A 24,274-nucleotide genomic window follows, 5' to 3' on the forward strand; every position below is an offset into this window, starting at 1 on the left:
TGGGAGAAATATCAATTACCTCAGATATGCAGATGACACCACCCCTATGGCAGAAAATGAAGAAGAGCTAAAGAGCTTCTTAATGAAAGTGAAAGAGGAGAGTGAAAAAGTTGGCTTAAAACTCAGCATTCAGAAAACTAAGATTATGCCATCCAGTCCCATCACTTCATGGCAAATAGATGGGAAAACAGTGGAAACAGTGAGAGATTTCTTTTTTTTTTTTTTTTTTTTTTTTTGCGGGGGGTGTGTTGTGTGGCTCCAAAATCACTGCAGATGGTGACTGCAGCCAAGAAATTAAAAGACTCTTGCTCCTTAGAAGAAAAGTTATGACCAACCTAGACAGCATATTAAAAAGCAGAGACATTACTTTACCTGCAAAAGTCTGTGTAGTCAAAGCTATGGTTTTTCCAGTAGTCATGTATGGATGTGAAAGTTGGACTATAGAGAAAGCTGAGCACTGAAAAATTGATGCTTTTGAACTGTGGTGTTAGAGAAGACTCTTGAGAGTCCCTTGGACTGCAAGGAGATCCAACCAGTCCATTCTGAAGGAGATCAGCCCTGGGATTTCTTTGGAAGGAATGATGCTGAAACTGAAACTCCGATCCTTTGGCCACCTGATGTGAAGAACCAACTCATTGGAAAAGACCCTGATACTGGGAAAGATTGAAGCTAGGAGGAGAAGGGGACGACAGAGGATGAGATGGTTGGATGGCATCACTGACTTGATGGACATGAGTTTGAGTAGGCTCCAGGAGTTGGTGATAGACAGGGAAGCCTGGTGTGCTGCTGTCCATGGGGTTGCAAAGAGTCAGATACAACTGAGTGACTGAACTGAACTGAACAATATTCTTGCCTGGAGAATCCCATAGACACAGGAGCCTGATGGGCTACAGTCCATGGCATGCAAGAGTCAAACATGACTGGGCAACTAAACAAAAACAAAAAGGTGTAAAGGTGATCCATACATGTGTTATCATTACACACCCTCCAAAATGAGTAAAGGAAAAATACGTTCACCATGCTTAGACCTGGCAAGGCTGTATAACAAGGAAGCTCCCTCCACTGCTGGTACAAATTCATACTGCCACAACCTCCAACAGAAAAATAACCAAGTGTATTATTTTGCCTCTAGTAAGAAAAATAAATCTGACTATTCAGTAGCACCTTTATAATCAAAATATTTAAAACCTTGCTTCCCAAACTAGACTTTTTAAAAACACCTTTATTGTGGTACAAGATAGAGTTTTTGAAGGTTGATTTTTCTCCGCATAAAATAAAATTTTTGAGACTTTGATTTCTTTTGAAATCTTTAGTAGTCAGAGGAGAAAGAGAAGGAGGAGTCAAACAGATATACTGGACGGTATAATAATCTATATTTTAATATCTGACAAGAGGTGAAGTTGTAAATAAATGTGTTCCTCTGATGAAAAGCTTTCCATGAGGCTCTATATGCCCCATCCAGCTAGCAGACATAGATCAACCTGTATAGATCTACCTGTGTCTCTACTCGACCCCCTAAATATATATCACTATTTGTTTAAGAGAAGTTCCTACTAAAGTTCAGTTTTTCCAGGTATAATATTTTGTACATATATATGTTTTCCTTTTACTTTCCTCTTCTGCCAAACAATCCAATAGGGAAAAAGAAGACTGATTAGAGTAATAAGTTATTGGACATTCACTGAGCCAAATGCAAAGCTAGACACACAGCTTAGATCGGCTCAGCTGATTCTCACCATGACTGTATGAATTATGCTTGTTTTGCATACAAGTATCACAAAGTTAGTCAGTGTTAGACCCAGGATTCCCATCCTGCAGTCTGTATCCAAAGTCTGAGATACCAGAGGAGAAGCTGTTAGGATGGCCCTGAAGGGGAAATCTCATCTCTCAACTCCCTCTTTCCACCTCCATGCACACAGCCATGCTTGTTTCTAGCCACTTCTGCACTCTCAGAAGATGCTGTAAGGATACTTCCAAGCGTATCAGCATAGATGAGTGTGTATGAGTGTCTGTAGGTGCATACATGATTTACTTCCTTCTATAAGGAATACATCTCCAACTTTTTGCATTTTCATTTCTTCCTTTTGAACATTTATCTCACCAAGATTTATGTTTCATAGTGGAATCTCATAATTCTTCTTTACATTTCCGAGCATTTGTGCAGAGAAAAGATGCTGCTACAAAGTGACAAGTAACAAGAACATGGTTGAAGCAAATTTCGAGAGGCGGCAGCCTTAGTGGCAGAGGCTCCTCCTTTTGTGAGTGCCAGCCACCAAAACTAGAAGGTCAACTCAAAACCCTAAAAAGGTCCACCTTGTCTTCATGGCCTTCCCTAAAGGCAGTCTGCCCACTGCTACCTCTGTGACAGATGCTTAACTACTGGGAAGAAAAGGGAAGCGTGGGCTTGTCACAGCTGATTTCTCTGGGGCAAGCATGCCTATATCCCAGGGCATACCCCTCAGATGACTGTCCCCTCCATGACTCGTGCCCCATTCTGCTTTATATTCTTTATCCTCATTTCTTCCCACACTCTGGAGTGCTTTCCTTCAAAATCATCTCTTCCCTGATCATCTGCAAACTCAACTCTATCATCATGGGATTTGTAAACAATTGCTCCACTCTTACCTTGACTGAAATGGGACTCTTCTCTGAAGACTGATTTCCCCAGAATCGTTTTTGGAGCCTGTATTGCACTCATCTCACATGCTAGTAAAGTAATGCTCAAAATTCTCCAAGCCAGGCTTCAGCAATATGCGAACTCTGAACTTCCAGATGTTCAAGCTGGTTTTAGAAAAGGCGGAGGAACCAGAGATCAAATTGCCAATATCTGCTGGATCATGGAAAAAGCAAAAGAGTTCCAGAAAAACATCTATTTCTGCTTTATTCACTATGCCAAAGCCTTTGACTGTGTGGATCACAATAAACTGTGGAAAATTCTGAAAGAGATGGGAATACCAGACCACCTGATCTGCCTCTTGAGAAATTTGTATGCAGGTCAGGAAGCAAGAGTTGGAACTGGACATGGAACAACAGACTGGTTCCAAATAGGAAAGGGAGTACGTCAAGGCTGTATATTGTCAGCCTGCTTATTTAACTTCTGTGCAGAGTACATCATGAGAAACGCTGGACTGGAAGAAACACAAGCTGGAATCAAGATTGCCCGGAGAAATATCAATAACCTCAGATATGCAGATGACACCACCCTGATGGCAGAAAGTGAAGAGGAACTCAAAACCCCCTTGATGAAGGTGAAAGTGGAGAGTGAAAAAGTTGGCTTAAAGCTCAACATTCAGAAAACGAAGATCATGGCATCCGGTCCCATCACTTCATGGGAAATAGATGGGGAAACAGTGGAAACAGTGTCAGACTTTATTTTTCACAAAATCACTACAGATGGTGACTGCAGCCATGAAATTAAAAGACACTTACTCCTTGGAAGGAAAGTTATGACCAACCTAGATAGCATATTCAAAACAGAGACATTACTTTGCCAACAAAGGTTCGTCTAGTGAAGGCTATGGTTTTTCCTGTGGTCATGTATGGATGTGAGAGTTGGACTGTGAAGAAGGCTGAGCGCTGAAGAATTGATGCTTTGGAACTGTGGTGCTGGAGAAGACTCTTGAGAGTCCCTTGGACTGCAAGGAGATCCAACCAGTCCATTCTGAAGGAGATCAGCCCTGGGATTTCTTTGGAAGGAATGATGCTAAAGCTGAAACTCCAGTACTTTGGCCACCTCATACAAAGAGTTGATTCATTGGAAAAGACTCTGATCCTGGGAGGGATTGGGGGCAAAAGGAGAAGGGGACGACAGAGGATGAGATGGCTGGATGGCATCACTGACTTGATGGACGTGAGTCTCAGTGAACTCCAGGAGTTTGTGATGGACAGGGAGGCCTGGCATGCTGCAATTCATGGGGTCGCAAAGAGTCGGACATGACTGAACGACTGATCTGATCTGATACAGAGTGAAGTAAGCCAGAAAGAAAAACACCAATACACTATACTAATGCATATATATGGAATTTAGAAAGATAGTAACAATAAGCCTGTATATGAGACAGCAAAAGAGACACTGATGTATAGAACAGTCTTTTGGACTCTGTGGGAGAGGGTGAGGGTAGGATGTTTTGGGAGAATGGCATTGAAACATGTATAATATCATATATGAAATGAGTCACCAGTCCAGGTTCGATGCACGATACTGGATGCTTGGGGCTGGTGCACTGGGACGACCCAGAGGGATGGTAGGGGAGGGAGGAGGGAGGAGGGTTCAGGATGGGGAACATGTGTATACCTGTAGCAGATTCATGTTGATATATGGCAAAACCAATACAATATTGTAAAGTTAAAAAATTAAATTAAATTAAAAAAAAGAAAGTTCCTGTTTTCACTATGCACTGGGTCGGTCTTGTTCTTGGCCACCTTCTTATAATAACAACGGTACCATCCATACTTCAGACACACTTCACAGACCTAATGAATGTCTCCTTAATTCATCAGAGCTTTGGCAACGTAATGAATGAAGAGGATGAAGGTGCATCCTCTGAACCCTTGCAAACCTTTTTCTTTGAATTTCACCTGACATCAGTGTTATAATACGTGGTTTAATTTTTTGTGCAAAAAGCATTTCCATCCCAGTATTTTTAGACTTTCTATTTTTTCTACTTTGAGTACCATTTCTTGTAAATAGCCTGTTGCACAGGATGTTTGCTGGATTATTTGAACCACTGAGATGCTCTCCACTTCATCCTTCATTAGACTGATTTTCCTGGTTGCGTCTCTGTCATTGTATTTCATGTTTTCTAGTTCCCCACTTGCTATTTTACCTTTTCCTCATTTCTTTTGATGATTTGATCAATTCTTTTGGTTCCACATATCTCAAATTTCTCCACTACAGACTGGAGCTAAACAGTATCTCCATCTTATCTATGAAGAAGAGAACCTTTAGCATATTTTTACTTTTCTCCCTGATCAAGATTTCTATTTTAAGATATTCTGGAGTCTGTATTCAGATTTTTTTAAATTATGGCAAGAATTATTTAGACAAATACTTAAGATTTACTGCTATATTTTGAATCGCTACTTCTTTTAGCCTAGATTTCCTTAAAACTATTTATTCCTAAATAATTATTTCAGAGATACCCTCTACTTGACAAAAATTTCTGAGACTTTGAGCACCAAAAAAATGGTTTCATTTGTCTTTTCCAACAAATTCTAGTATAGCTGAACAGAGGAATCAAATTTCAAGTTAATTGTCCCCCAGTATATTTAAGATATTGTATTGCTACCCCACATTAAATGTATGTGTTGAAAATTTCATTATTCATCTGACTCATCAGTTCAGTTCAGTTCAGTTCAGTCGCTCAGTCGTGTCCGACTCTGTGTGACCCCATGAATTCCAGCACACCAGGCCTCCCTGTCCATCACCAACTCCCGGAGTTCACTCTGACTCACATCCATCAAGTCAGTGATGCCATCCAGCCATCTCATCCTCTGTCGTCCCCTTCTCCTCTTGCCCCCAATCCCTCCCAGGATCAGAATCCTTTCCAATGAGTCAACTCCTCGCATGAGGTAGCCAAAGTACTGGAGTTTCAGCTTTAGCATCATTCCTTCCAAAGAAATCCCAGGGCTGATCTCCTTCAGAATGGACTGGTTGGATCTCCTTGCAGTCCAAGGGACTCTCAAGAGTCTTCTCCAGCACCACAGTTCAAAAGCATCAATTCTTCAGCGCTCAGCCTTCTTCACAGTCCAACTCTCACATCCATACATGACCACAGAAAAAACCATAGCCTTCACTAGACAAACCTTTGTTGGCAAAGTAATGTCTCTGCTTTGAATATGCTATCTAGGTTGGTCATAACTTTCCTTCCAAGGAGTAAGCGTCTTTTAATTTCATGGCTGCAGTCACCATCTGCAGTGATTTTGGAGCCCAGAAAAATAAAGTCTGACACTGTTTCCACTGTTTCCCCATCTATTTCCCATGAAGTGATGGGACCGGATGCCATGATCTTCGTTTTCTGAATGTTGAGCTTTAAGTCAACTTTTTCACTCTCCACTTTCACTTTCATCAAGAGGCTTTTGAGTTCCTCTTCACTTTCTGCCATCAGGGTGGTGTCATCTGCATATCTGAGGTTATTGATATTTCTCCGGGCAATCTTGATTCCAGCTTGTGTTTCTTCCAGTCCAGCGTTTCTCATGATGTACTCTGCACAGAAGTTAAATAAGCAGGCAGACAATATACAGCCTTGACGTACTCCCTTTCCTATTTGGAACCAGTCTGTTGTTCCATGTCCAGTTCCAACTGTTGCTTCCTGACCTGTACACAGATTTCTCAAGAGGCAGATCAGGTGGCCTGGTATTCCCATCTCTTTCAGAATTTTCCACAGTTGATTGTGATCCACACAGTCAAAGGCTTTGGCATAGTGAATAAAGCAGAAATAGATGTTTTTCTGGAACTCTCTTGCTTTTTCCATGATCCAGCGGATATTGCCAATTTGATCTCTGGTTCCTCTGCCTTTTCTAAATCCAGCTTGAACATCTGGAAGTTCAGAGTTCACATATTGCTGAAGCCTGGCTTGGAGAATTTTGAGCATTACTTTACTAGCATGTGAGATGATTGCAGTTGTGCGGTAGTTTGAGCATTCTTTGACATTGCCTTTCTTTGGGATTGGAATGAAAACTGATATTTTCCAGTCCTGTGGCCACTGCTGAGTTTTCCAAATTTGCAGGCATATTGAATGCAGCACTCTCACAGCACCATCTTTCAGGATTTGGAATAGCTCAACCGGAATTCCATCACCTCCACTTGCTTTGTTCATAGTGATGCTTTCTAAGGCCCACTTGACTTCACATTCCAGGATGTCTGGCTCTAGGTCAGTGATCACACCATCGTGATTATCTCAGTCATGAAGATCTTTTTTGTTCAGTTCTTCTGTGTATTCTTGCCATCTCTTCTTAATATCTTCTGCTTCTCTTAGGTCCATACCATTTCTGTCCTTTATTGTGCCCATCTTTGCATGAAATGTTCCCTTGGTATCTCTAATTTTCTTGAAGAGATATCTAGTCTTTCCCATTTTGTTGTTTTCCTCTATTTCTTTGCAATGATAGCTGAAGAAGGCTTTCTTATCTCTTCTTGCTATTCTTTGGAACTCTGCATTCAGATGCTTATATCTTTCCTTTTCTCCTTTGCTTTTCACTTCTCTTCTTTTCACAGCTATTTGTAAGGCCTCCCCAGACAGCCATTTTGCTTTTTTGCATTTTTTTTCCATGGCAATGGTCTTGATCCCTGTCTCCTGTACAATGTCATGAACCTCATTCCATAGTTCATCCAGGCACTCTAACTATCAGATCTAGGCCCTTAAATCTATTTCTCACTTCCACTGTATAATCATAAGGGATTTGATTTTGGTCATACCTGTATGGTCTAGTGGTTTCCCTACTTTCTTCAATTTAAGTCTAAATTTGGCAATAAGGAGTTCATGATCTGAGCCACAGTCGGCTCCTGGTCTTGTTTTTGCTGACTGTATAGAGCTTCTCCATCTTTGGCTGCAAAGAATATAATCAATCTGATTTCGGTGTTGACCATCTAGTGATGTCCATGTGTAGAGTCTTCTCTTGTGTTGTTGGAAGAGGGTGTTTGTTATGACCAGTGCATTTTCTTGGCAAAACTCTATTAGTCTTTCCCCTGCTTCATTCTGTATTCCAAGGCCAAATTTGCCTGTTACTCCAGGTGTTTCTTGACTTCCTACTTTTGCATTCCAGTCCCCTATAATGAAAAGGACATCTTTTTTGGGTGTTAGTTCTAAAAGGTCTTGTAGGTCTTCATCTGACTCATATTCACTTGTAAATAACCGAGCTCTCTTCCTTCTGCCTCTCATCCTCTTACTATGTTTTCCCATTTTTCATGTGTTATATTAAGGCTTTAAGTTTTAAAGTATGCTTTTCCCTAGTTTATAACAGTATCCTTTGTGGGAATTAAAACCATGTCCAGTGTATCTAAACACATTTGTTTTAAATGTTTAAATGCTTAAGGATTGCTCCTGCATAGTCCAGTGTTAATGAATTATTCTGTTGGTTAAGGTTGATGGCTCATTCATGTTACTGCTTTCCTTCAAGTAATTAGTAAGGTTTAATTTTTCTACTTTTCCTTTAATTTGATAACCTGTGTTCATTTGTCTCTGTGTACAGATGTGATTGATTACAGAACCTTGTTTCTTGTAATTGAGCGGGCTAATTGGGGAAGGCCATGCTGCCTAGTGGGCTGAGTTGGCACCTTGATCTGCTTCTTGGGTTCCTTGTGTCCTCGAGGTGCTACTGTCTTCCTAGGACACCTCTTGCCTTTATAGTAGCTGCTGGTTGCTTTATTTCTTGTGCAGATACACCTGCTATTCTTTGCTTCTTCAAGCAGTGTTGGGGGTGGGGAAGGAGAATCCAGATGCTTCTCCAAATTCTCTGTCTGATTTGTGACGCTGATGTTTGCCCTCTGGCTTCCCATTCCGGTTCATCTACCTCCACAACTGGCCTTTGTGTGTTTCACATTACTAAGGGTTTGACCAGATAAGCAGAACTACCATGAATGAGAACCCACCTACCAGTACAGGAGATGTAAGAGACATGGGTTCCATCCTGGGGTCAAAAGATCCCCTGGAGATGGGCATGGCAACCCACCCCAGTATTCTTGCCTAGAGAGTCCCATGGATAGAGGAGCCTGGTGGGCTGCAGTCCATAGAGTCGAAAAGAATCAGAAATGACTGAAGTGACTCAGCACGCATGCTTGCACCAGGAATGACATGATGTAGGTCATTGACTGTGGTGATCAATCCCTACACAGTCCTTTGTGGGAGCTCACGAAGTCTTTGGATAGCATCTAGCTATGATGATGAGCCTGGGGGAAGTGTCATGAATCCAGAAAAGGAGCTGGAAATGCAGCAGACATATACACAAAAAAAATTTAAACCCATGAGGACAAACTAAAACCTTCAAGAGCAAATGAGAGCCTGTGTCAATCTCACTGCCCACCATCTTGACTGTGAAATGACCTATAGAAGATTTTGATGACCTTCCCAAGGGTATCTGGCCCAGGGTGGGGAGAACCTGAAGGAAAACACCTGGCTGAGCTCCTGAACCAGAAGATCAGAGAGGAAGCCTGGGAGGGACAGTGCCTCCACCTCCCATGGAGATCTTAACACATAAGGACTTAATTATCTGAAGGCAAAATGGGCCCAAAAGACCAGAAGGTCTGTAAGATCTAAAGGCACTCCTTCGGATCTTGCCTTCAATATCCTGCATACCTTTCTCTAACCCAGTGCATCTCATAGCTAAGTTGACACAGTCCAGTGCCACCAGTCAACCTCTTATCTTTCCACTTATATTTATCTTGGCATCTATGTCTCTTTTGGAGAAGGGCATGGCAGCCCACTCCAGTATTCTTTCCTGGAGAATCCCATGGACAGAGGAACCTAGAGGGTTATAGTCCATGGGGTGGCACAGAGTCAGACATGACTGAAGAGACTTAGCTTGCATGCATGTCTCTTTTAACCATCCTAAATTTTAAAGTAAATATTTCATTTCACCCGTAATGTTTCTACTCTTTCTCATACACTGAGAACATTCTAATTGCTCCCCAAGAGGATACACAGTTACATTATCCATATTTGGGTGAGGTTCACTCCTCTTTTAGCTGAGTCATAGCCCTCCTTAATATACTTCAGCCTAAATACTAAAATATAAGAATATCTACTAACATTTCTAGGTGAGATGACATTAAAAAAAAAGGAAGAAGGGGCAAAATTGGTTAATTGTACAGTAGTCCATAAACACCAAAATAAGAAAGAAATACTCACAGCTATTACAATCCTCTTTGCCACAGTTGATCTTATGGTCGTTACTTTTACAACTTTACTCATTCATTGTTGTTGTTGTTGCTGTTGTTCAGTCACTAAGTTATGTCCGACTCTTCGAGTCCCCGAGGACTGTACCATGCCAGGCTCTTCTGTCCTCCGCTATCTCCTGGAGTTTGCTCAAATTCATGTCCATTGAGTTGGTGATTCTATCTACCCATCTTATTCTCTGCTGCCCCCTTCTCATTTTGCCTTCAATCTTTCCCAGCATCATGGGATCAGAGTCTTGTCATAGCGAAAGGGCTTGCATAACTCAAGGAAGCTATGAGCCATGCCATGCAGGGCCACCCAAGACAGTTGGACCATAGTGAAGAGTTCTCACAAATGCGGTCCACTGGAGAAGGACCAGTGCATGGAGAATCCCATGGACAGTATGAAAAGGCAAAAATACATGATGCCAGAAGAAGAACTCCTTCATGATGTACACCTTATTTTCTTCCCCATTTGCCAGCATCTTGGTGTAGTTCTTTGTCTGATAGGATGATCCCAAATCATCTTTCTTTCTGAAGGTTCTGAGCTATTAGCAGTCCAGTCCTGGCTCTTATATATTTCTGTAGTTTCCCATTGATTGCCAAGTAGGACATGGGGCTATCCCAAAGGATAGTTTATATTCTAGACATATGCCTCCCTCCTTTCACTGTGGAGTGGCAGCCCCACTTTTTCTTGATAAGATAGTGTTGATTCCTTCAGCCAATACAGTAACCCCTTCTTGAACAGGAGACCAAGTTTGCCAAATGTTAGTTTCATCTTCCATTTTTTAGTAAAATAAGCTTTTTATCTTGGAATTCTCTTACACTTGTGGAAAAGTTGTATAGATCATTCAGAGAGGTTATAGCACTCGGTTTCGTCTGTATTAGCAGCTTGCACTAATGTGGTGTATTTGTCACAATATCGATCTGTTATTATCAACAAAGTTTTACAGTGTCCTTAGTGTTTTCCTTCATGTTCATTTTCTGTCCTAGGATCCCATCCAGGATACTACATTGCATTGATTTTCATGTCTCCCAAGCCCAACTTGACAACGGTATTTTCTCAAAGTCTTTGTTCCAATGATGTTGAGGAGTCATTTAAAAATATTTAAGAGGACTGGTCAGGTGTTTTGTAGAATGTTCCTCAAAATGCATTTGTCTGATGCTTTTGTCATGATTAGATTGAAGATATATGTTCTTGTGACAAAGGCAATTTTGTCTTTCCGTTCTTTCCATTTTAATATAAATAGTGCTATGCTGTGTCCCCTGCAGCATTGTTCCTCCCTTGGGATTAAGACCTCCGGATGCCAGATGTTGTCCTTTGAATATACTATTCTGAGAAGTTTGTAGTTGCCTGCATTAACATAATGTCAATGTCACCCTAAGGAATCAACTCTCTTCAACTTGTAATAAAAATTTAAACATAAAAATTTTCCTTCTCTACAGAGTCTGCATAATTTGATCTGCTGAACCAATCACCAAAAATGTGATCTAAAATGAATTTTATGCTCAGTTTGTATTTTAAAGAGGTATCTCATGAAAGCAATACTATGGCCTATCTTTGAAAGAAATGTGAATGAGGCCACGTTTTCAAGATTTTAGTCCATTTGAAAATTTTCTTGACCATTAAATTTGGTTAGAAGATGATAAATATCTTTATCTTGATTCCTTATTTCATTTAGAAAAGGGAGAAAACTAGAGCTACTCAAAGGTAAATTCATTCAATAAACACACTATTTTGGTTTAATTATGTCACTCCACAAACTTATCTTGAAGTGAAAAGCTCCAGGACCTCAAGCTGTGACATTATTTGGAAATAGGCTCCTTGCATAGGTAATCTAGTTACTAAGAGGCCTTTACTGCAGGCTCTAATCCAATATGGTGCCCTTATATAATAAAAAAGAAAGTTTGAGACAAAGAGATAGAGAGGCACAGAGAGAAAATGATCTGAAGACCCATAGGGAGAAGATGAACACGTGACTGGAGTGATGTATTAGGCTGGCCATAATATTCATTTGGATTTTTCAGCTGTTACAGAAAAACATGAATAAATTTTGTGGCCAACCCAATATCTACAACCCAGGGAATGTCAAGGAATGTTTGCAAACACCAAATGCTGGAAGAGGCAAGGAATCTCCTCACTTGGAAACTTCATAGAAAGCATGGCCCTACTGACACCTTAATTTCAGAGGTCTAGGCTCCAGAACTATGAGAAAATAAATATCTATTGTTTTAAGCTACCAACTGTACCTTACTTTGTTACATCAGCTCTATCAAACTAATGTATATACATAAGCATAAAATAAAAATGAACCACATATATGTGTGTGTATATATATATATATATATACTTCTAACATTGTAATATTTATATATACATGTATAATTTCTAACACTTATCTTCTTGCTAATCATAATTTTAAAGACCATTGAGGGAGTAGCTTTACGTGCGGTGCGGCAGCAACGGCAGCGCGCGTCTTCCTCCTCTTCCTTCCGCGGGGCCAGAGTCCCTGAGGGAGTCCAGATGCACTTAAGTCTGGCTGGCACGAACTGTCTCCGCAATGCCCCCCAAGAAACAAGCTCAGGCCGGGGGCAGCAAAAAGGTGGAGCAGAAAAAGAAGGAGAAGATTAACGAAGACAAAACTTTTGGTCTGAAGAATAAGAAAGCAGCAAAGCAACAGAAGTTTATCAAGGCTGTCACTCATCAAGTTAAATTTGGTCAACAGAATCCACGTCAGGTAGCACAAAGTGAAGCTGAAAAGAAGTTGAAGAAAGATGACAAGAAGAAAGAATTGCAAGAGCTAAATGAGTTGTTCAAACCTGTAGTTGCTGCTCAAAAAATAAGTAAAGGTGCAGATCCCAAATCCATAGTATGTGCATTCTTCAAGCAAGGACAGTGTACTAAAGGAGATAAGTGTAAGTTCTCTCATGACTTGACTCTGGAGAGAAAATGTGAAAAGCGAAGCGTTTACATTGATGCAAGAGATGAAGAACTTGCAAAAGATACTATGAATAATTGGGATGAGAAAAAACTGGAAGAAGTTGTGAATAAGAAGCACGGTGAGGTGGAAAAGAAAAAACCAAAAACTCAAATAGTGTGCAAGCATTTCCTTGAAGCTATTGAAAACAACAAATATGGCTGGTTTTGGGTATGTCCTGGAGGGGGTGATACGTGCTTGTATTGTCATGTACTGCCTCCTGGATTTGTCTTGAAAAAAAGATAAAAGAAAGAAGAGAAAGAAGATGAAATTTCATTAGAAGATCTAATTGAAAGAGAGCGTTCTGCCCTAGGTCCAAATGTTACCAAAATCACTCTAGAATCTTTTCTTGCATGGAAGAAAAGAAAAAGACAAGAAAAGATTGACACACTGATGTGTAGAACAGTCTTGTGGACTCTGTGGGAGAGGGAGAGGGTGGGATGATTTGGGAGAATGGCATTGAAACATGTATAATATCACATATGAAACAAGTCGCCAGTCCAGGTTCGATGCAAGATACTGGATGCTTGGGGCTGGTGCACTGGGATGACTCAGAGGAATGGTATGGGGAGGGAGGAGGGAGGAGGGTTCAGGATGGGGAACACGTGTATACCTGTGGCGGATTCATGTTGATATATGGCAAAACCAATACAATATTGTAAAGTTAAAAAATAAAATAAACAGAAAAGATTGATAAACTTGAGCAAGATATAGAAAGAAGGAAAGCAGACTTCAAAGCTGGGAAAGCATTAGTGATCAGTGGTCGTGAGGTGTTTGAATTTTGCCCTGAACTGTTTGGCGATGATGATGAGGAAGCAGATGATACCTGTTACGCCCAGGGAAGAGGTGGTGATGAGGTTGATGATTCAGTGAGTGTAAATGACATTGATTTAAGCCTGTACATCCCAAGAGATGTAGATGAGACAGGTATTACTGTAGTCAGTCTTGAAAGATTCAGCACATATACTTCAGAAAAGGATGAAAACTTATTAAGTGAAGCTTCCAGAGGTAGGGCTGAAAATGGTGAGAGAAGTGATTTGGAAGAGGACAAGGAAGGGGGAGGACAAGGAAGGGGAAGGACAGGAAAATGGAGCCATCGATGCCGTTCCTGTTGATGAAAATCTGTTTACTGGGGAAGATTTGGATGAACTAGAAGAAGAATTAAACACACTTAATTTAGAAGAATGACACCAAACAAGTCAATGAAAAAACTGAGCCAGCTCAGCAGGAGTTGAAATTGACTACATTAATTTTTTTCCACCTAAAACTCTTCAACAGGATGTTTGTTTCCTATGCTGATTCTGGAAGGCTTAGTTCCTCCAAAAAAGGAATATTCTCCCTACATCTTGTTTTCTGACTTTGGCTACATCTCATAGTAAGTTCAGAGTAGTTCATGATAAATTAAAGATAAATGGTCATTGCAGGAAATGATTGATTGTTATAATTGTCCACTCAAGTAGGAAGTGTATACTACTTTTCCAGCTTTTGATTTTCACTGGGCATGTGTTGTTACAAGGACAATATAAATTTAAATTACCCTTCATTTAATGCAATTTTTAATGAGTGATTCTATTTCCTTTGTATTTATATGTTTAAAAGACTAAGATATAAGCCTGTACTTCATCAAGGAAACTGCATATGCAGGTTCATTATTGTATATCTTTGGACAATTAGATGGTCATTTAAAATGAAACTTCATTAATCCGACAGGACCAACTGCAATGCCCTGTGTTAAACTGTTTGAAACTACTCCCTTTTCTTTTTTGCCAATAAAGTTGTAAATAAAAACAGTGATGCAATAAAAAAAAAAAAAAGACCATTGAGATCGAAATGGTAATTCACAATTCAAAACAAATCCAAAGCAGCCCTTTGGCAGTTACAGAAATCTGTTGTAAAGATGAAAATTAAAGCTTCCCACTCGGTTTTAAATATCATTGTATTAATATGTTCAGTAACTTGAATATTTATATGTGAAAAAAACTAAAACTACAGTATGAAAGTCCTTTAAAGTATGAATGATGCAAATTATTTTACATAAAAAAAAAATATTTGAAGCAGATAAACAGTGATACATTCTCCAGAAATGCATGGCTTGAATATTCCACAAAAATATTCATTTCAATTTTGAAAAACTTTATATAAAGAACTAGCCAAATCAGCTAACAATGAAAAGAAAATATTCTGCAAATTTTAAAATTTCACAAGAATGGTCTGGAAAGTAGAGCTTTCCAAGAACCACATTCTATCTATTTTTATGCCCAAGAAATATGTGAAATTCAAAAGTAGCTGGAAATAATAAAAAGAAATCAGCATTTTAAAGATTATGAAAGGATTTTATACAATAATTCCCTTGGCTTTTCTTTTTTTGTTAATTAAATAAACATGATTATACAACTTTTTCTTCAATAGCTCTGCTAGGAGTTAGGAGTACAATGTGAAAACAAAGCAACAACTACAAAAATTTAAAAAAAAAAAAAAAACACTGTACAATTGCTTAAGCAAGCTTCAGAAGCTTCAGCCTCCATAATTTTGTTGGGTAGTCAAGAATGATCTGTGAAACTCTTGATATATACACTAGTTTACCCGGAATAGTGAGTCAAGGACCTTCAATCGGGCATTAAATGATGTTAATTTCTTTCACGAGGGAAAAAATTATCTAGTTATGGGTAAAACAAACCAAAAAAGCCACAGCACATTAAGTTCATTGTTCATCAAAATAATTAATACTCACTAAATGACTAATTTAGGAAGCTTATTTCAAGGCTAAACATGTAATCAGTAATTAAAATTAACATTATGGACTCAGTATGAAACGAACTTCATCAGTTGATTAGTCTTCAATGTTCACTACTGAGTTGCTATTTTGTAATAGTTTTTAAATGAAGAAATTGAAGTAGTAGGGATTAAGTAAATTTCCCAAACTCATATGTTATTTAAATGAAGATCCAGAATTTGCTTTTGGATCTCCTCTCTATCACCTGCCATGAGATTACCATGTTAATAAAATAATACCATAGTTAATAGGTGCACTGGAGAAGGAAATGGCAACCCGCTCCAGTATTCTTGCCTGGGGAATCCCATAGCCAGAGGAGCCTGGCGGACTACAGTCCATGGGGACACAAAAGAGTTGAACACAACAGCAACTAAACAACAGGAGCAAAGAACTTCGTTTTTATTACTCATGGGCAGATTTGTGAACAAAAACAATGTTTCAGAGCTGTACTTATCGGTTTTGTTTCATTTTTCTTGCCATTTATTACTGCTTAGATTTACTATGCAATTACTCTGGTTTAGTTGCATAGATATTGTTTAGTTTTAGATAACATTTTTCCATTATCTCATTGTAAATGATAATATACTAATTTCAATTTTCTCTGATCCTTTCAGTTGTTTACATTCGTTTCTGGATTAAATTTGTTGTGATTATTGTCTATGTCACATATTATTAGTTTTCTGTGTACCAACAAATATGAAGGAGAAATTTTGCATTTGTATTTGAAGATAACTTTGAAGATGCTATTTATCCTCTGGTTGTTTTATAATTACATTTCCCATATCACCTAAATTCCCACAGTTCTGAGCAAGTTCCAGATTGGCAGCTTGGAGGCTACAGACACCACAGGGCTGACAGAACTATGTCCCAGAGACAGTGGGTATGTGGTCTAGCTCCCAGCTGGGGGCAATCCCTGCACTCTCCACAACTCCATCTTTTTCAAGGTGGGAACTCCACTGTACTCCATTGCTTCTATCAATGGTCCTGGGGTAATTTTATGGGTCTTCCCTCCTTACTTGTCCTTAGAGCTACTGTGGTTAATGAAGAACATTATCTTGCTCTTGACATATTTAAATAGAAATATATATATAACATATGTGTGTATGTGTGTGTGTGTGTGTTACTCAGTTATGACTGACTCTTTGCGACCACATGGACTATAGCCCCTCAGTCTCCTCTGCCCTTGGAATTCTCCAAGCAAGAATACTGGAGTGGGTTGCCATTTCCTTCTCCAGGGGATCTTTCTGACTCAGAGATCAAATCTGTTTCTCCTGCATGGTAAGCATATTCGTTACCATCTGAGCCACCAGGGAAACCCCATAATATAGATAATGCTTGTTAAATATGTATATATCGGAAGTTACATGTTGGTAATGTTTTCATATATTTTATCATTTATTTGTCACAAAAAGTAATTATTTGTAGATGAAAATAATTAAGGTCTTGAGACATTAAATAAATTCCCCAGTAACACCCTTTGAATAAGGGGCAATGCTAGAATTTTATGCTTCTCCTTCATGACTTTCTTGGTTTGGCTCAAATTTTAAGGTAATTAAATGGGAATAAGGATTGTTTTTTGCTTTTTCACTTTCAGTCACTAAGTTGTGTCCAACTCTTTGTGACTCCAAGGACTGCAGGACTGCAGGCTTTCCTGTCTTTCACCATCTCCCAAAGTTTTCACAAACTCGTGTCCATTGAGTTGGTGATGCCATCCAACCATCTCATCCTCTGTTACCTACTTCTCCTCATGCCCTCAATCTTTCCCAGCATCAGGGGTCTTTTCCAATGAGTCAGACATTAGCATATTAAAGTGTAATCAAAATTTAATTATTACTTGTAGAAGAAATACATCATAAGTCAACTATCAGTGATAACAATCATATGACAAGTATTCCTCTGTGGCAGTAAATTGATTAGCCTGAGACAGACCTTGATGATCTTCCATATGACTAAGCAATGCAATCTATTAGCAAGAAATAAACCAGGCAAAATGTCCACCAGCACTTCACAGCCCCAAAACTCTATACTTTACATTCAGCTACTTCTTTGCAGCTTTCTAAAAATTGTTTCACAGTAATTTTCCAAATGTAAGACAGTGAAAGAAAAAAATTGTGTGTGTGTATATATGTATGTATGTATTTGACTTCTCAAAGATGTCATGAGGCAAAAAAAAAAAAAATCATAAAGCAATTGCCCAGACACCAAACTAGATATGCAGAGTCACACCTACTCAAATCAGAACAAATCTCTTCCTTTGGCTGGTAATACAACAAGGTCTCCCAAGAAAAATTGCAAGACACTTTTTTTATGGTTATTCCTGGAAGGAAAGCAAATTTTCTAAGAATAATGATTTCTTTGAAAATTTGATAGATGTCTATTACAAAAATTTCAAGGAAGAGACTAACCAAGAAATGAATTCTTATACACATAAGCACACATATATATGCATTGAATTCAACCACGTGAATTAACCTTAGTTACTATGTGATGGAGACATTTACATAAGTCATTCTATGGATGAAAATATATATAAGGACATGAGTGGATGAATGTCTGGGTAGATATAGAGATAGAAGGGGAAGGAGAGAAAGAATATATGTGCATTTTTAACATGTAGGAATATATGAATAAATGCAAAATAACATTGATGCTATTTTTAATAAAGATCTTAAACTTTAAATTACTGAATTATAAAATGCAGATATTAAAACCAACAGGAATTTTTGAAGTTCAGATAAATGCCTCTTTACCAAAGGACACACCATGTTGCTTCAGTTAAAGATATTTGTTTCCACATTCTAAACTCTGGAATCAGAATGACTCTTATAGTTAAGGAAGTTTTAATACTATGCAGAGTTTATCTGGAGCTTCCCAGGTGACTCAATGGTAAAGAATCCACCTGCCAATGCAGGAGGCACTGGAGACAGGGATTCAATCCCTGGGTCAGGAAGATACTATAGAGAAAGAAATGGCAACTCACTCCAATATTCTTTCCTGGAAAATCTCATGGTTAGAGGAACCTGGAAGGTTATAGTCTAAGGGGTTGCAGAGTTGGACATGAATGAGTGACTTAGCATGCATGCATAGTATATTTTTATCATTTATTTTTCTTCATAAGCGCTGCATAAAACAGGGGTACACCTTACAATTAACTGTTTACTAACTAATGCTGAAGTGAAACTCCAATACTTTGGCCACCTCATGTGAAGAGTTGACTCACTGGAAAAGACCCTGATGCTGGGAGGGATTGGGGGCAGGAAGAGAAGGGGACGACAGAGGATGAGATGGCTGGATGGCATCACCGACTCAATGGACATGAGTTTCAGTGAACTGTGGGAGTTGATGATGGACAGGGAGGCCTGGCATGCTGTGTTTCATGGGGTCGCAAAGAGCCGGACATGACTGAGCAACTGAACTGAACTGAACTGAATGTTAATGAAACAATTAACATTAGTATATAACACTGATCATTTCCTGCAACACTGGTCACAGCAAACGCACACTTTCAACAACAGAAGAGACGACTCTACACATGGACATCAACAGATAGTCAATATCGAAATCAGATTGATTATATTCCTTGCAGCTGAAGATGGAGGAGCTCTATACAGTCAGAAAAAAAGCAAGACCAGGAGCTAACTGTGGCTCAGATCATGAATGCCTTATTGCAAAATTCAGACTTCAATTGAAGAAAGTAAGGAAAACCACTAGACCATTCAGATATGACCTAAGTCAAATCCCTGACAATTATACAATGGAAGTGACAAATTGATTCAAAGGATTAGATCTGATAGATAGAGTACCTGAAGAACTATGGACGGAGGTTCGTGACACTGTACAGGAGGCAGGTATCAAGACCATCCCCAAGAAAAACAAATGCAAAAATGCAAAATGGTTGTCTGACAAGGCTTTACAAATAGCTGAGAAAAGAAGAGAAGCTAATGACAAAATATAAAAGGAAAAATATACCCACCTGAATGCAGAGTTCCAAAGAGTAGCAAGGAGAGATAAGAAAGCCTTCCTTAGTGATTAGTGCAAAGAAATAGAGAACAATAGAATGGGAAAGACTAGACATCTCAAGAAACTTAGAGATAACAAGGGACCATTTCATGCAAATATGGACACAATAAAGAACAGAAATGGTATGGATATAACAGAAGCAGAAGATATTAAGAGGTAGCAAGAATACACAGAACTATACAAAAAATATCTTCATGACCCAGATAACCATGATGGTGTGTGTGATCAATCACTTAGAGCCAGACATGCTGGAAGAAAAAGTCAAGTAGGCCTTAGGAAGCATCACTATGAACAAAGCTAGTGGAGGTGATGGAATTCCAGCTGAGCTATTTCAAATCCTAAAAGATGATGCTGTGAAAGTGCTGTACTCAGTATGTCAGCAAAGTTGAAAAACTCAGTAGTGTTAACAGGACTGGAAAAGGTCAGTTTTCTTTCCAATCCCAAAGAAAGGCAATACCAATGAATGTTCAAACTACCCCACAATTGCACCCATCTCACATGCTAGCAAAATAATGCTTAAAATTCTCCAAGCCAGGCTTCAACAGTACATGAACTGAGAACTTCAAGATGTTCACTATGGATTTAGAAAAGGCAGAGAGACGAGAGAGTAAAGTACCAACATCCATTGCATCATTAGATAGGCAAGAAAGTTCCAGAAAAAAACATCTGCTTCTGCTTTATTGACTATGCCAAAGCCTTTGACTGCGTGGATCACAAAAAAAAAAAAAACTGTGGAAAATTCTTCAAGAGATGAGAATACCAGATCACATTACCTGATTCCTGAGAAAAGCAGCAGTTTGTACGAGATATGGAACAATGGACTGGTTCCAAATTGGTAAAGAAGTATGTAAAGGATGTATATTAATACACTGATTATTTAACTTATATGTAGAGTACATCATGCGAAATGCTGGGCTGGATGAAGCACAAGCTGGAATCAAGATTGCTGAGAGAAATATCAATAAGCTCAGATATGCAGATGACACTACGCTTATGGCAGAAAGCAAAGAACTAAAGAGCCTCTTGATGAAAGTAAAAGAAGATAGTAAAAAAGTTGGCTTAAAACTCAACATTCAAAAAACTAAGATTATGGCATCTGGTCCCATCACTTCATGGCAGATAGATGGGAAAACAATGGAAACTAGCAGGTTTTATTTTCTTAGGCTCCAAAATCACTGCAGATGGTGACTGCAGCCACGAAATTAAAAGATGCTTGCTCCTTGGAAGAAAAGCTATGACCAAGCTAGACAGCATATTAAAAAGCAGGGATACTACTTTGCCAACAAAGGTCCATCTAATCAAAGCTATGGTTTTTCCAGTAGTCATGTATGGATGTGAGAGTTGGACTCTAAAGAAAGCTGAGCACCAAAGAATTGATGTTTCTGAACTGTGGTGTTGGAGAAGACTCTTGAGAGTCCCTTGGACTGCAAGATTGAACCAGTGCATCCTAAAGGAAATCAGTCCTGAATATTCATTGGAAGAACTGATGCTGAAGCTGAAACCCCAATACTTTGGCCACCTGATGCAAAGAACTGACTCACTGGAAAATACCCTGATGCTGGGAAAGATTGAAGGAGGGAGGAAAAGGGGACAACAGAGGATGAGATGATTGGATGGCATCACCAAGTCGATGGTCATGAGTTTGAGCAAGTTCCAGGTATTGGTGATGGACAGGGAAGACTGGCGAGCTGTAGTCCAGAGGGTCACAAAGAGTCGGATACAACTGAGTGACTGAACTGAACTGAATGCTAATGAAATCTAACATCAATTATCAGGAGATTTTTCTGGAGCTAAGAAAAGGTATTATTATGAAAAATGTTACAATCTTTTCTGACTTTAATTTTAAGCACTATTTTGTGATCATTCCCCTGTTGTGATAAATGGAGAAATGTTTGCATTTATATTTCTTTTGATGTTTCCTAATTTCAATACTTTATCTTTTTATCTTACTGTCATTATGTATAGCATTTACCTGTTATTATATAAAATGCAGCTTATAATTATTTATCTTTAGTTATCTACATTAGAATATTTAAATATTTCCCATCTGTTATATTATTTTATTTCTAGATTCAATATTCACCATCAAGAGTCCTCTGAATCCTGTAACATTGAGAGACTCAGGCTTTGACTTTATATTTGAAGAATACTTGTGTTAAGCAAAAAACTCTGGACATATTTTCCTCAGACATTTGTAGAAACTTCTCTACTCTTTTATAGTTAAAAGCTATTTTAGAAAACTCTGAGCCATGCTCATATTTTCGTCAATATTTGGATTCCTTCTAATCTAAGCAGCATCTGGCTTTTTTTGGTAGATCTGTTTCAGAATTTTCACCTTTCTTTCCCGCAGTCACCCACCCACACCCCATGATGTGACTTTTCATCTTCAGATGCCAGTCTTTCTTTACTTCATGAAAGTTTTTGTCCGTGATTGGTGTGAATATTTACTTGATGGGGCTTCCCTGGTGGCTCAGTAGTAAAGAACCCAATTGCCAATACAGGAGACACGGGTTGGATCCTTGGGTCAGGAAGACACACCATAGAAGGAAATCACAACCCACTCCAGTAGTTTTGCCTTGAGAATCCCATGGACGGAGGAGCCTGGTAGGCTATAATCCACGGGGTTGCAGAAGGATTGGAAATGACTTAGCAACTAAACAACAACTTCTACTTGATGACTTTTTTTTTTTTTTTTTCTTTTTTTAATGCCCTGGAGTTTAGTATCACCATTGGTTCATTCATGATGCTCTCCACAACTATTTCATAGCCTGGCTCTCTCTGAAGATAAAATTTGATCTCCTTTGTTGTCATATCTCTGATTCTGTCCTCTGTCCTGGTTATGTTGTTGTTTCTAAAGTACTTTCATTCCATCAAGATTTTACTACTCCCTTCCCTTTTAAATTGGTGCCCAATTTTTATCTCCCAATTTCCACCTCCTATAATAATATTTTTAAACTTTTACATCTGAATCGTATCTTTTGTATTTTTGTTTTAGAAACAAATATGCTGTTTGTCACTTCACTGAGATGATGGAGAAACATTTCTCTCAGTTTCTTATGCCTGTCTTAGTAAAATCTACCTCTTGGGAATATTTCGTCTGCCTTGTTTACACTCCTTTTTCTCACTTTTCATTTTCTTTAGTTTGGGTATTTTTCAGAGAAGCAATGAGTAAGTGTTAGGACATTTTTGACCCATATCCAACTTTGATTAGAACAAAGAACAATGTGGGGGTGGTCTCAGGAAGTGAAATGAAGTATTCTAGCAATTTCTTTTATTTTCTGCTTTGCTAGCCAGAAAATCTCTTATCAAAGCTATTTCCGTTAGCTTAGATCTCTTGAATTTAGTTCAGAATATCAAATTGGAATACATATTATTATTATGTCCAACATTTACAACTCTGAATAAAACTAACTTAATCACTTTAACCTTAGTCAAAATGCAAATATTATGTATCACGCTAGTATTTGTCATCATTTTGAGTATGAATCAACCCCAATTGAAAAGACAACTCCCAAATCAGGATAAAGACTGGCATGACTTCTAAGATGTTGCAACATCTTCCCTAAAACAAGTGCCACTTTTTTTTTACAACGCATTTTAATATGTGGTGTCATACTGTGATTTGAGATGTTAATACAAAAAAAAATTATAGAAAGCATAAAATCAGCTTTTCAGTCATTATCATATGGTCTTATTCTACCAAATAAATGTTCTTAAAAAAACTTACAATGTTAAAAAGATGTCATGTTATGAAAAAAAAAAACAATCAAACATAATTTTTCTATTTGTAGTTTCTATTCTAATTTTAAGTTAGAGATAAATGATGAAATCATAAAATGCTAAAACATTGTTTGACTAATCACTCTTTAAGAGCAAATTAGAACAGTTCCTCCAAATTCACACCTTATGATAACCCTAACTGATACAATCCACTAGTGTGTACCTTCAAAAACGTAGTAAAAAATGTAATGTTGTTTAAAAGTTAGAAATTACATCTCATTTACAGGAGAAAAACTATTAAAAATTCCAACATATGGAGGCTGATCAACACGCTGCTGAATAACCAACAAATCACAGAAGAAATCAAAAAAGAAATCAAAATCTGCATAGAAATGAATGAAAATGAAAACACAACAACCCAAAACCTGTGGGACACGGTAAAAGCAGTCCCAAGGGGAAAGTTCATAGCAATACAGGCACACCTCAAGAAATAAGAAAAAAGTCAAATAAATAACCTAACTCTACACCTAAAGCAACTAGAAAAGGAAGAAATGAAGGACCCCAAGGTTAGTAGAAGGAAAGAAATCTTAAAAATTAGAGCAGAAATAAAGGCAAAAGAAACAAAAGAGACCATAGCAAAAATCAACAAAGCCAAAAGCTGGTTCTTTGAAAGAATAAATAAAATTGACAAACCATTAGCCAGACTCATCAAGAAACAAAGGGAGAAAATCAAATCAATAAAATTAGAAATGAAAATGGAGAGATCACAACAGACAACACAGAAATACAAAGGATCATAAGAGACTACTATCAACAATTATATGCCAATAAAATGGACAACGAGGAAGAAATGGACAAATTCTTAGAAAAGTACAACTTTCCAAAACTGGACCAGGAAGAAATAGAAAATCTTAA

The 24,274-nt window shown here is 38.4% G+C and overlaps 1 pseudogene; it reads left to right on the forward strand.

Annotated features, from left to right (window-relative positions):
* Positions 1-12,420: 12,420 nt before the first annotated feature.
* Positions 12,421-14,266, forward strand: LOC102398809 (annotated as a pseudogene).
* The last annotated feature ends 10,008 nt before the right edge of the window (positions 14,267-24,274 follow it).

This window comes from Bubalus bubalis, chromosome 19 (genome assembly GCF_019923935.1).
Source record: "Bubalus bubalis isolate 160015118507 breed Murrah chromosome 19, NDDB_SH_1, whole genome shotgun sequence".
Lineage (NCBI taxonomy): Eukaryota > Metazoa > Chordata > Mammalia > Artiodactyla > Bovidae > Bubalus > Bubalus bubalis.